The following is an 11,801-nucleotide window of genomic DNA, read 5'->3' as shown; positions in this document are numbered from 1 at the left end:
GGGGGGTGGGGGGAGGGGCACGGGGGAGGAGGGAGGAGAGGAGAGCGGGGGGAGCCGCCCCGGCCGCCCCCCGGGGAGGCGGCGCGGGCGCGGGGTCGGGGGAGGGAGGGGAAGTGATGTTCTAGGGAAGAGCAGCCTTGTGATCACGACCAAGCTATTGCAGTAACTATTTTGTCCAGATCCGTGTTTCCACCCATGAAATTATTTTCAATGGATACATCAGCAACAAAGCAAGTTAGAGAAACATCATAAATGATTTGGCACTTGCGGTGCAAATAAAATCATTAAGTTTCGACATGTCTTTGCAATTATTTGCAAACATTTTGTGCTTTGACTAGAAATCATCTACATAGAATGGATGTCGTGACCTGAAATATACACTGCATGTTGTAAATACCAAATTATCTTCTTATGACTCCTCACACCTTCATAAGGTAGAGCGTTCTGCTTGCCCACCCATACTTCTCCCTTCGCTGGCTTACTGAAATTTCCCTCGGATTTTATTCTTTGGAAACTGGTGTGTTGAGAGCTAAAATAGGTTGGTGGTTCAGAGCTAACATAGCTTGCTGAAATTTCCCTTGATTTATCTTGTTTGAAAACTGGTTTGTTCAGAGATAAGATATGAGTGGAACGCAGAAGAAGAAATGAAGAAAGTAAAGATTCAAGCTCACCTGGGTCGGTTCGGCCTGCCGTCGACGAGCGACTCCTTCAAATGCGCAGCAGCAGCAGCAGTAGGAGCAGGAGGAGAGAAATTTTGGATGGGTCTGAATGTGAGGACGAGCCTAATGACAATCTCCTGGAAAGTGTCAACCTTCACGTAGAAACAAATTGTGGGCGGAACCACCAACCACTGTGACTTTGTTTGCATCTACTTGGCGAGAACGCCCAGGTGAGGTGCTATCTCATTGTCATCATCGTATAATACAATTTTGATGCTAGCTGCTCCTTGAAGCATATATTTTCTTAAATTATACTAGTATTTTTTTTCCGAAGTTGGACATGGTCGTGGAAACGAATGAATCAAATACGGAACGAGCCGAATACCAACATCCTCAATCATGAGTATATTGCATGCGTGAAAACAAAACAAAGTACTCCCAGGAATAATCGCATACATGTTAAAAAATGTGGATTATGGAGTCTAAAAAATGCCCATCTCATAATGGCCGCGACCATACAAGTGAGCAATGAACCATTACATAAACTGAACTGTTCATCTGCTGCGGCTCAAAATGCAGAAAAGAAAATAAGCTGCAGACCAAACTGTTGTCTCTAGTTACTGAAATCTCAGTCAGGATCCTTTTACAAGTGCAGTAAGAGTAGTGGTGCTCTGCTAGTGCTAGTAAAAGAAGCAGAAGATGTTGCGCTACTCCAGCAGCAACAGAAATGGGCAAAAGCGGCAAGCTTGATTCCTTTCAATGATCAAGGGAATCAAATGTCAGGCCAGCTTCTGCCCATCATAGTTCGCTCATGAAATGGGAACAAGCCTGAAGAACATGTGCAGCTAGGGTTTTTCATAGCAAGGAGCCTCGAGCCGACAATCCTAAAATGGCCATTTTCATCATCATCCAGGCGACAATACAAGTAATATACGCTTCCACAAAGTGAACCGTGAATCCGTTGCAGCTCGAGATGCGCAGCAGGAAATTAGTTGCAAACCTTGTAAGTGCAGTAAGAGTAGTTTATGGAAAGAAAGCCAGCAACTCCAGTTAGTCCAGTAGCGACAGAAATGTGCAAAAATATCAGGCTTGATTCCTTCCAGTGCCCAAGGGGATAAAATTGTTGCTTAGCAAATGTGAAATGAATGCCGCCGATTTTGAAAGTGTCTCGTCATCATTTGAGTTGCATCCATCACTTCCAGATAACACACTGCACCTCAAACTGCCTGCCTGCTTAAGTTGTGCAACAGCAGACTGAAATAATCATCAACACTGACAGACTCTTGTGACCTGGATATTCAACTTAAGTTCTGCATCAGCAGACTGAAATAATCATCGGACATCTAATTTTGAGCCCTGAAAAACTGCTACACTAAACTAGCTAATGTTCCCTTGATTCTGAAACTTGAAATAATCGCAAGGCAAAACAAACACAAAAGAGCAGTCTGAACTCTGCTGCAAGCCAAAATTTTCTCCTCACTTCTGAACCCACAAAAACTGTCTGGGAAAAATGTGCAGTAAGCAGGCTGCATACTGGTGACCCGGTTGACGATGTGCAGCCGGGCCTCGCCGGCGGCAGAAACCAACCAGCTGCCAGAGGAGGAGGAGCCAAGGATGACGTGGTCGGGCACCCGGGCACACACGGCGGCAGCATGGCATTCGGAGAGGAAGAAGAACGTGAAGGTCAATTCAACATGCATGCTGACTACGCTTTGCAGTCCGGACCTGCTGCAGCAATATGGCCGTGGAATTGGACGTCCAGAACCTGCATACTGAGACAAAAGAATTCTCTAGTCAGCCAACCACCAGCACACTGCAATATATCCCTTCATTTTGTTAGATTTACTCTTCTCCTCTCTTTGGCTCTGAACTTAAACCTGTTAGTTAATACAGAGAAACTTCAAGAGGCAATAATTAGTTACTAATATGGGTTGCAATCATCATAGCATAAAATTAAGTCTGAACCCTGCAACACTGATTAGACTGTTCCCTCAGAAAACCTAAAGGGGACACCTTTGTTTGGTGCCGCGGTCTGAAGGGCGAAAAGAAGAAGCTGAAAATCAAACAGTTTCATGTGTTCTGAAGCCTTTTACTGAAAATCAAACCGAACAATTCCTTAATTTAGAATCCTGTAACTGCATCTGAACTTTGCTAGTACTTAACCCACCCAAGCTATCAAATCAGACACCATATCTATCATGGGATGCAAAGCGTGAACCACGCCGGCGGCGGTTTGTTCTGGTGCGGCCCAAGGCCCTCGACCTTCTCCTCCCTGCCGTCCTTGAGGCTGAACACCCCGGTGCCACGCTGGTTGTTGGGGTAGTGCAGCGACAGATCGTCAGCGGTGTAGTAGACGCAGCCAGCCTTAAGCTCAGGGTGCTCCCTCATCGACACCCACGGTGAACCGTTCACCCCGACGAAAAGCGCTGCGTCGCCAATGTCGCCCGCCTCCTTCCATTGCTCGGCACCAGCGTCAAGGACCTGCACATTGAATGTCAACCAATGTGTGATCTTATCAGACCTCTTGAGCACGACCATCAACCTGTTAGGAATGAGCAACTTAGCTTTACTGAGGGCCAATGGCCAGTACATATACAGATGTTGGTAAAGTGCAGAAAGACCCCTTATACAATGGGGATGTACACAATGAACTATACACATCTAACACCCCCCCCCCCCCTCAAACTCATTGTGGATCAACAACACTGAGTTTGGAGAGGAAAAATTCATGCTGTGCTCGAGTCTGGGCCTTCATGAAGAAGTCAGCCAATTGTAACTCCGAGGGCACATAGTGAAGAGCAAGAGTCTGATCCTGTACAGCAGCACGCACAAAGTGGGCATCGACACCGATGTGCTTGGTGAGCTCATGCTTCACCGGGTCACACGCAATACTAATAGCACCTGTGCTGTCAGACAGGAGAGGAGTTGAGGTAGTAGCAGACACACCAAAATCCTCAAGTAACCATCGTAACCAGATCACCTCAGCCGTCAACATAGCCATGGCTCGCAACTCAGCCTCTGTACTCGAGCGAGAAACTGCAGTCTGCTACTTTGTCTTCCAGGCAATAAGAGAGCCACCAAGAAAGACACAGTAAGCAGACAGTGATCGTTGATCAGAGGGATCACTAGCCCAGGTAGCATCAGAGTAGGCCTGGAGCTCAAGAGAGCTGGAGCGGGGTAAGAAAAGGTGCTGAGAGATCGTGCCACGAAGATATCGTAGAAAACGGAGGAGGTGACTATAGTGGACAGAGGTGGGGGCTGAAACAAACTGACTCAGGATGTGGACATGATAGGAGATGTCAGGACGTGTAACAGCCAGATAGACAAGGCTGCCAACGAGGTGACGATAGCGAGTGGGATTAGGAAGAGGATCGCCATCAGAGGCACGAAGCTGAACGTTGAGCTCCATAGGAGTCACAACTGTGCGCTCATCACCAAGAGCAGCGCGAGCAAGAAGATCCTGAATATATTTTTCTTGGGAGATGTAGAAGCCATCAGAGGTCGAGGAGATCTCAATCCCAACAAAATAGCGAAGAGGACCAAGATCAGTCACGAGGAACTGGTCGCGAAGACGAGCCTTAACAAAGGCAATGTACTCAGAGTCGTCACCAGTAATGATCATGTCATCAACATAGAGAAGGAGAAGAGTCCGACCACGAGAAGACGTGTGTACAAACAGCGCGGGGTCATGGTCACTGGGCAAGAAACCAGCAGCAGTAACCACATAGGCGAAGCGCTCAAACCAGGCACGAGGGGCCTGTTTAAGACCATAGAGGGAGCGACGAAGCCTACAGACCATATCATCAGGAGCATAGTACCCCGGTGGTGGCAGCATATAAACCTCCTCACGCAACTCACCATTGAGAAAGGCGTTCTGGACATCAAGTTGAGAGATAGACCACTGACGAACAGAAGCCACTGCAAGAAGAGTGCGAACAGTGGTCATGTGGGCCACAGGAGCGAATGTCTCATCATAATCGCGTCCCTGCTCCTGTTGGAAACCACGGGCTACAAGACGAGCTTTGTAGCACTCAAGAGAACCATCGGAGCGAGTCTTAACCTTGTAGACCCACTTGCAAGTGATGGGACGAACACCGGAAGGGAGGGGAACCAGATCCCAAGTGCCAGAGCGCTCAAGGGCAGCAATCTCTTCGGCCATCGCAAGCTGCCATTCAGGCTGAGTCATTGCAGTCCGATTGGAAGTGGGCTCAGCAATTGCAGAGAGACCGTACCGATCAGGGGAGTAGCGATCAGGCGGGGGGCGAGGCCGAGCACGAAGATTATGAATCGGGGGAGACGTGAAGGGATGAGCACCAGAGGTGGAAGGCTCATCAGGGGAGACATCCTCAGTAGGAGGGCGACGAGTATAGTGGAGAGGGAACGGTGAGAGAGGGCGACGGACTGAAGATGATGGTCGAGAGGTGGAGGAGGAGGATGGAGAGGATGGGGTCGATGGTGAGGGAGAAGGGAGGAGAGGTGCCAGAGGAAGAGGTGACATATGAGAAGGAAAGAAAGGTCGTCCACCGAGAAACTCGAGGAAGAAGAACGTGGGTAGTAAGAACGAGACTCGTCAAAAGTCACATCACGCGAGATGCGCAAGCGACGACCCACAGGATCCCAACATCGATATCCCTTGTGCTCATCACTATAGCCAAGGAAAACACACTCAACCGACTGAGCAGTCAGTTTGGTGCGTTCTCGGGGGGCAAGAAGCACATAGCACACGCATCCAAACATACGAAGAGCAGAGTAGTCAGGAGAGCGACCAATGAGACACTCCATAGGAATAGCACCCTGCAGATCAGATGAGGGCTGAATGTTGATGAGAAAGGTGGATGCGGAAACAGCCTCAGCCCAAAAATGGGGTGGAAGGGAAGCAGCAATCATCAACGCACGAGTCGTCTCAAGCAAATGACGATGCTTTCGTTCGGCAACGCCATTCTGAGCATGAGCACCAGGACACGAGAACTGGGAAAGAGTACCCTATTCCGCGAGAAAACCACGCAACTGTTGAGAGATATACTCTCCAGCGGAGTCAGCACGAACAGTGCGAATGGGCGTGGCAAACTGGGTGTGAACCATGGCAGCAAAACGTTTGTATATAGGGAGAACGTCGCTACGAGATTTCATGAAGTAGAGCCAAGTGTAGCGAGAGAAATCATCAATAAACAAAACATAATAGCGATGACCACCTTTCGAATCAAAGGGAGCAGGATCCCAGACATCAGAATGAACTAAGTCAAAAGGACGCTGAGATACAGACTCACTAGTAGGATAAGGTAACTGAGTTTGTTTGCCAAGTCTGCAACCATTACAATGTAAGGAGACATCTCCAGATACAGACCCTAAGAGGCCCTGAAGAACTAAAGAAGACAAGCGAGAGCCACAGATGTGACCAAGGCGATGATGCCACTGTTGGAAGGACGCAGACGAAGAGGCGGCAAGAGCATGAGAGCTGGCAGAAGTGGTGGCAGCGGAAGGAACACAAAGCCAGTCAACCTCCCAAAGGCCCTCTGACTCACGGCGCCGAGGGCCAGCACCAACCAAAGCCTTGGTGCGACGATCCTGAATGGAGCAAGAGTCGGTGTCAAGAATGACCCGACAACCAGAATCAGTAAGTTGGGCAGCGAAAAAAAGATTTATGGTAAGGCGAGGAACATGAGAAACACTCGGAACAGAAAAAGATGGAGTGGAAAGAATGCCATGACTAGCAACAGGAAGAGATGTGTCATCGGCAGTAAGAACATTGACAGGCAAATCAAGAGGCCGGAGAGAGGACAACGCGGAAGAATCAGAAGATATATGAAAGGAGGCTCCAGAATCCAGACAACGCGGATTGGGGCCACTGGCGCAACAGAGCATGGCGGGCAGGGGACCTCACCAGAAAGAACTCCCCACAAAAGGAGTCCACGCATATGGATGCGCATGAAGCCCACAAACTCAGCATAGTTGGTGCCATCGAAGATCACCGAGCACCGAGGAACCGCGACATAGCCCGGAGAGGACATGAGGAAGTCACTCTGCTGTTGTTTTGTTTTTGTTTTTTTTAGTCAACACAAAGGGGATCGAGCAGCACACCCTCGAATCAGAAGCAGATCGAACTGAGCCTACCGAGAGGTGGCCGGCACGAGCCAAGTGGGCTGGAGGAGCGCCCGGGGAGCTGAGGAGCATGGGGATCAGGGGATCAGGAGCTCGTGCCTCCTTCGGCCAGATCCACCAGCCCCGACCGGACCGGATCAGGGAGAGCCCCGACCGGATCAGGGGCGGGGGAGGCGCGCGAATCCCGTGCAGAGCTTGCCCATGCAACACGGAGGAAGGGCGCTCAAGCAGGGGAGCCGTGCGAGCGGGGGGAAGGAGCAGCGCTGCAGCCATGGGAGACGGGGCCGGCCGGGACAGATGCGGTCGCGGTGGTCGGCACAGCGGCAGAGGGTAACGGCGACCGGAACAGCAGCTGCCGGAAAGGGTGGCCAGAATGGAATCGAGGGAGACTAGGAAGAGGGAGCACGGAGTTGCGGGCGTGCGGGAGCGATAGAGGAACTTAAGCATCTGATACCATGTTAGAAATGAGCAACTTAGCTTTACTGAGGGCCAATGGCCACTACATATACAGATGTTGGTAAAGTGCAGAAAGACCCCTTATACAATGGGGATGTACACAATGAACTATACACATCTAACACAACCGACCTCCCGGTGCCGCCACGAGGTACTTGCGGTGGTCGCACCAGGGCTGCCCTGGTGTGACCACTGCGCTAGTAAACATGCCGGTACCATCGGTGTCCTGCTTCCACGCCTCCAACTCGCCGGAGTAAGTGATCGAGTAGAACCTGCCCTCATGGAGGACAGCGTCCTCGATGCTGTCGCGTGAGGGCGGCCTCGGCCACCTGGCACACTTGGTCCCGGCCTTGGCGATGCCATGGCGCAAGGGCACTAGCTTCCACACATGGCCCTCCGCCGTGGCAAAGGCCACGGCGCCGTACCGTAGATCGGTGATGAGCATGGCGATGGCGGCGTTGTCGGAGAGGACGACCTTGTGGTAGAAGTAGCGGCGCATTGAGCCGGCGGTTGCTGCGAATCCGTCAGGGTACGGCGGGGCCCCCATGATAAACCGCTTCTCCTCGAACGAGAAGATGGAGCCCCCATGTTGGGTGTCGACGCGGGGAATGGTCTCGATGGCCAGGAGCGCGCACTGCTCGCCGGTGACCGGGTTGACGAGGCGCAGCCGGGCAAAGGTATCAGCGGTGACGAGCCACCCGCGGGAGAATGAGGATCCCAGGACGAGGTGGTCAGGCCCTGGAGCGCGCACGATGGCAGAGCGGTGGTGCACCAGCAAGAAGACTGTGGCCATCTCCGGGGTGTCGCCCGGAAGGACGAGGCACGGCGCCTCCGGCATGCGGAAGGCGACCGCAAAGGCGAGGCGGTCGAGGAGGCCGAGGCAGTCTTGGATGTTGGCTAGCATGTCCGGCGGGAGGCGGCGACGCCGGCGGTGGCCGCCTCTGCTCGATCTCACCGCATTGGATTAGGGATGGATGGAGCAGTTGGGGACTACTCGAGAGAAGATGGGTGGTCTGCATGGTCCGATTGGAGATCAACGGTTCACAAATTTGACTAGCCTTCCTTACACCCTAATAAGTTGGAAAAACTCCTTTTTTCTACATCAAGTTGGAAAGAATTCCTTATATAACATAATTTTCTATATTAAGAGGAACTGAGTGCCTTCAGTGGCATGAGTGACCTTGTCAAGGAGGTGGCAACGCCATTAGGGAGACCAAGTTGGTCGAGGTCCATCTCGAGTTGTATACCGCTGGCATGGATCAAGGTGGCTTCAGTCCGGAGCCTCTGATGGTTGCTCTTAGCCACCTGCTAGACGATTCGACACAGGGTGTTGGGGTCATTGCCATGGGGGACGCCCATAGGGTGATTTGGCTTGTGACCTGGCTAGGCAAGCACGACTACTAGTGCTGCTTCTGGTGGTGGTGACAGCGTGCATGATGATTGGCGATGACGACGATGATGATGTACATTTTGTGTGAGCTAGGGCTTGAAAAACTGTTATCGGCATGTATATTTTGATGATGTGGTATATACTAACACATCACGCTGATGGTGAAGGACGATGCACAACACCAGGGGTGCCCTGCATCTGGGAAGCCCGACAGTGGGCCAGCCTCAAGGCCCGGCACGACCTAGGGCCGTCAGGACCCCCCTGGGCCTATGGTGAATGACAGTGGATCGGCCTCAAGACACACAGAGACTCTTGGATTTAAGTAAAGAACCAGGATGTCCTAGGATGCTTGGATCAATTGATTGCATGCACTTGGACATGGAAGAACTGTCGCGTGGGATGGAAAGTTCAGTATAAAGGGCACTCCAAAGATTGAACAATCGTTCTTGAGGTTGTTGCATTGGAGGATCTATGGATTTGGAAATCATACTTTGAATTACCAGGCTCTCGTAATGAATTGAATGTGTTGTCAAGATCACCATTGTTCAGAAGGCTTGTTGTCAGAAATACTCCTCCTTGCAACTATGTTGTCAATGGTCGTCAGTACGTGATGGGTTACTACCTTGCAGATGAAATATATCTTCCATGGGCCAAATTTGTGAGGACAATCCCACATCCTCAAGGCAACAAGAGACCCCACTTTGCAATGTGTCAATAGTCAGCAAGGAATGATGTTGAGAGAGCTTTCGGTGTGCTTCAAAAGCACTTTGGCATTATTCACGACACTGCTGAGTATTAGAACCCGCAGGTCCTATGGCAAATAATGACATGTTGCATCATCTTGTGCTGAAGACGAGAGAGGCATGCTAGAGAACTTTCGGTACATCTCGAATGGGGATCCTGTTGAGCAAGACTCGGTGCAAACATGATACATAGATTCTTCGCAGCACTTCAAAGCATCAAGGACCAAGAAGTTCATATCTAGCTCCAAGATGATCTTGTTAAGCGTCAGTTGCTACTCCAATGGATATAGTGGGGGTGCCGTGGCACCACCTACATGTTGGGGAACGCAGTAATTTCAAAAAAAATCCTACGATCACGCAAGATCTATCTAGGAGAAGCATAGCAACGAGCAGGGAGAGTGTGTCCACGTACCCTCGTAGATCGAAAGCAGAAGCGTTTTATCAACGCCGTTGATGTAGTCGTACGTCTTCACGATCCGACCGATCCTAGCACCGAACGTACGGCACCTCCGTGTTCAGCACACGTTCAGCTCGATGACGTCCCTCGTACTCTTGATCCAGTTGAGGCCGAGGAAGAGTTTCGTCAGCACGATGACGTGGCGACGGTGATGATGAAGTTACCGGCACAGGGATTCGCCTAAGCATATCCTTGGGGAGGCTGGCGATGGCGGCGGAGGCAAAGAGCTTCTTCCGGGACTGCATTGCTCCCAGGCTAGTGGATAAAGTGCCCCTAAAATTGATAGATTGATAAAATGCCACATCTTAGCTTTGCAAATTGACAAAACAAATGCCACATGATCATGTTACTTTGCTCCAGGTTTGCTCTGCGATTGATATAGATAGATAAAATGCCACATTTTAGATGTTGGTGCTTTGCCACATTTTAGTAGCTTTGCCAATTGATAAAATGACATGATGAGCAAACAAAATACTACAAAAGAAGGGGGGAAATCTGCACAGAAGGCAAATAAATCTCAGGACACATCTTAGCTTCAGACCAAATCGACATGGGCCATCACACACAGCTGAGAGAGAGGGCCCCTCCTTCCCTCGATTTGCGGCGGCGGACAACTGAAGAACGCTTTGGTTTCGGTTGGGCCAAAAATCGCTTCGCTCCAAGGCCAAGGCCTGATTGAGGCGGACAGCAGCGGGCCGCCAAATACTTGGGTTTGAAAAAGGAAAAAATAACTAAAGGTAACCCAGGAGCGCACTAAATTGGCCCGATTCAAAGGCTCTCAGCCACCGCTGACACTAAATCTCCTACCTATCATCGATTCCATTATTTATTCTTCTCATTGATTTGTATGCTAGAGCTACCGAAATCTGAATTTATTTATTTTCCTTCTATTTAATTTCTTTACAGATCAGTGAGAGGTTGAACATGAAGATTATGGAGAGGACTGGTCCTTTACTCGACGGGAGGAAGGACTTGGACTCCTAGCAGATTATATAAGATTGCCAGCATGAAGAGAAAAATGATCCTTGGACAGACTCACTGGCTGCTCTTATGGTTTTCAGATGAAAAATAGCATTTTGTGGATAGCTACAGACAGTTGTGTACGTGTGCAGATGATTTGCTACATATGTACGGTGAGCCGGTGACTCCACATTGCTTCTTCAAGGTTTCATCGATGGTTTACGGTTCAGTCCAAGACAACGAGGGACTGATGACTAACTGATAGATTCATCCATGCGTCAGCCTACCTACTATAGAAAGTAATACACTGATAATACATTGCTATAATCCTGCCCCTAACCGTGACACGAGATCAGATGCTGTTGATCTTGACCACCGCACAAGTTCTCCCAAATGAACAAATGCATCTGGGGGTATTACATCGGGTGCATCCACACATATACCACTTGTATTTCCAGATGATTGTGAAGCTTGTGGAAGAAGCACATCTCAGCACTACTTTGATTCACACTAGATGACCTGTTGCGCCAAATGACGCACAAACCCATTCGAAACCATGTACGGATTGAAAATATTTGCACTTGTTAGTAACTTTAGGTTTTAAAAACACCTAGCATAACGTGGCTAACCCTTTTATAAATAAAAAATAAAATGGCTTATCTTTCAAAATATATGCTTAAGCATGCATAACATTTTATGTTATTTGAGTAACATGAAGGCATAATTTTAAACTTTAATTCAAACCAAGAAATAAAAACAAAAATTTGCTTAACATAAGGATGCAACAAAATAGATCATCAAGAGATCCAAATAGTTGAGCCTGCAAATAGAAGTCCGAATAGGTGTAAACTTGCATTCAAAAAAAGAGTAGCTATAAACATAGCCAAATGGCGCGAAGACCAATTTAAACCAGGAACTAAACCAAATATTTTGCTTAATTTAGGAGCATTTAATGTTGACTTAGAGATGTTTGCGAAGAGGTGTATGCTATTGCAGGTCTGCAGCAACACTGAATCTTTCCAATGGTAAAAAAAAAA

Source organism: Triticum dicoccoides, chromosome 2B (assembly GCF_002162155.2).
Source record: "Triticum dicoccoides isolate Atlit2015 ecotype Zavitan chromosome 2B, WEW_v2.0, whole genome shotgun sequence".
In the NCBI taxonomy this organism is placed as follows: Eukaryota; Viridiplantae; Streptophyta; class Magnoliopsida; order Poales; family Poaceae; genus Triticum; species Triticum dicoccoides.
Note: the sequence above shows the minus strand (reverse complement) of the source record.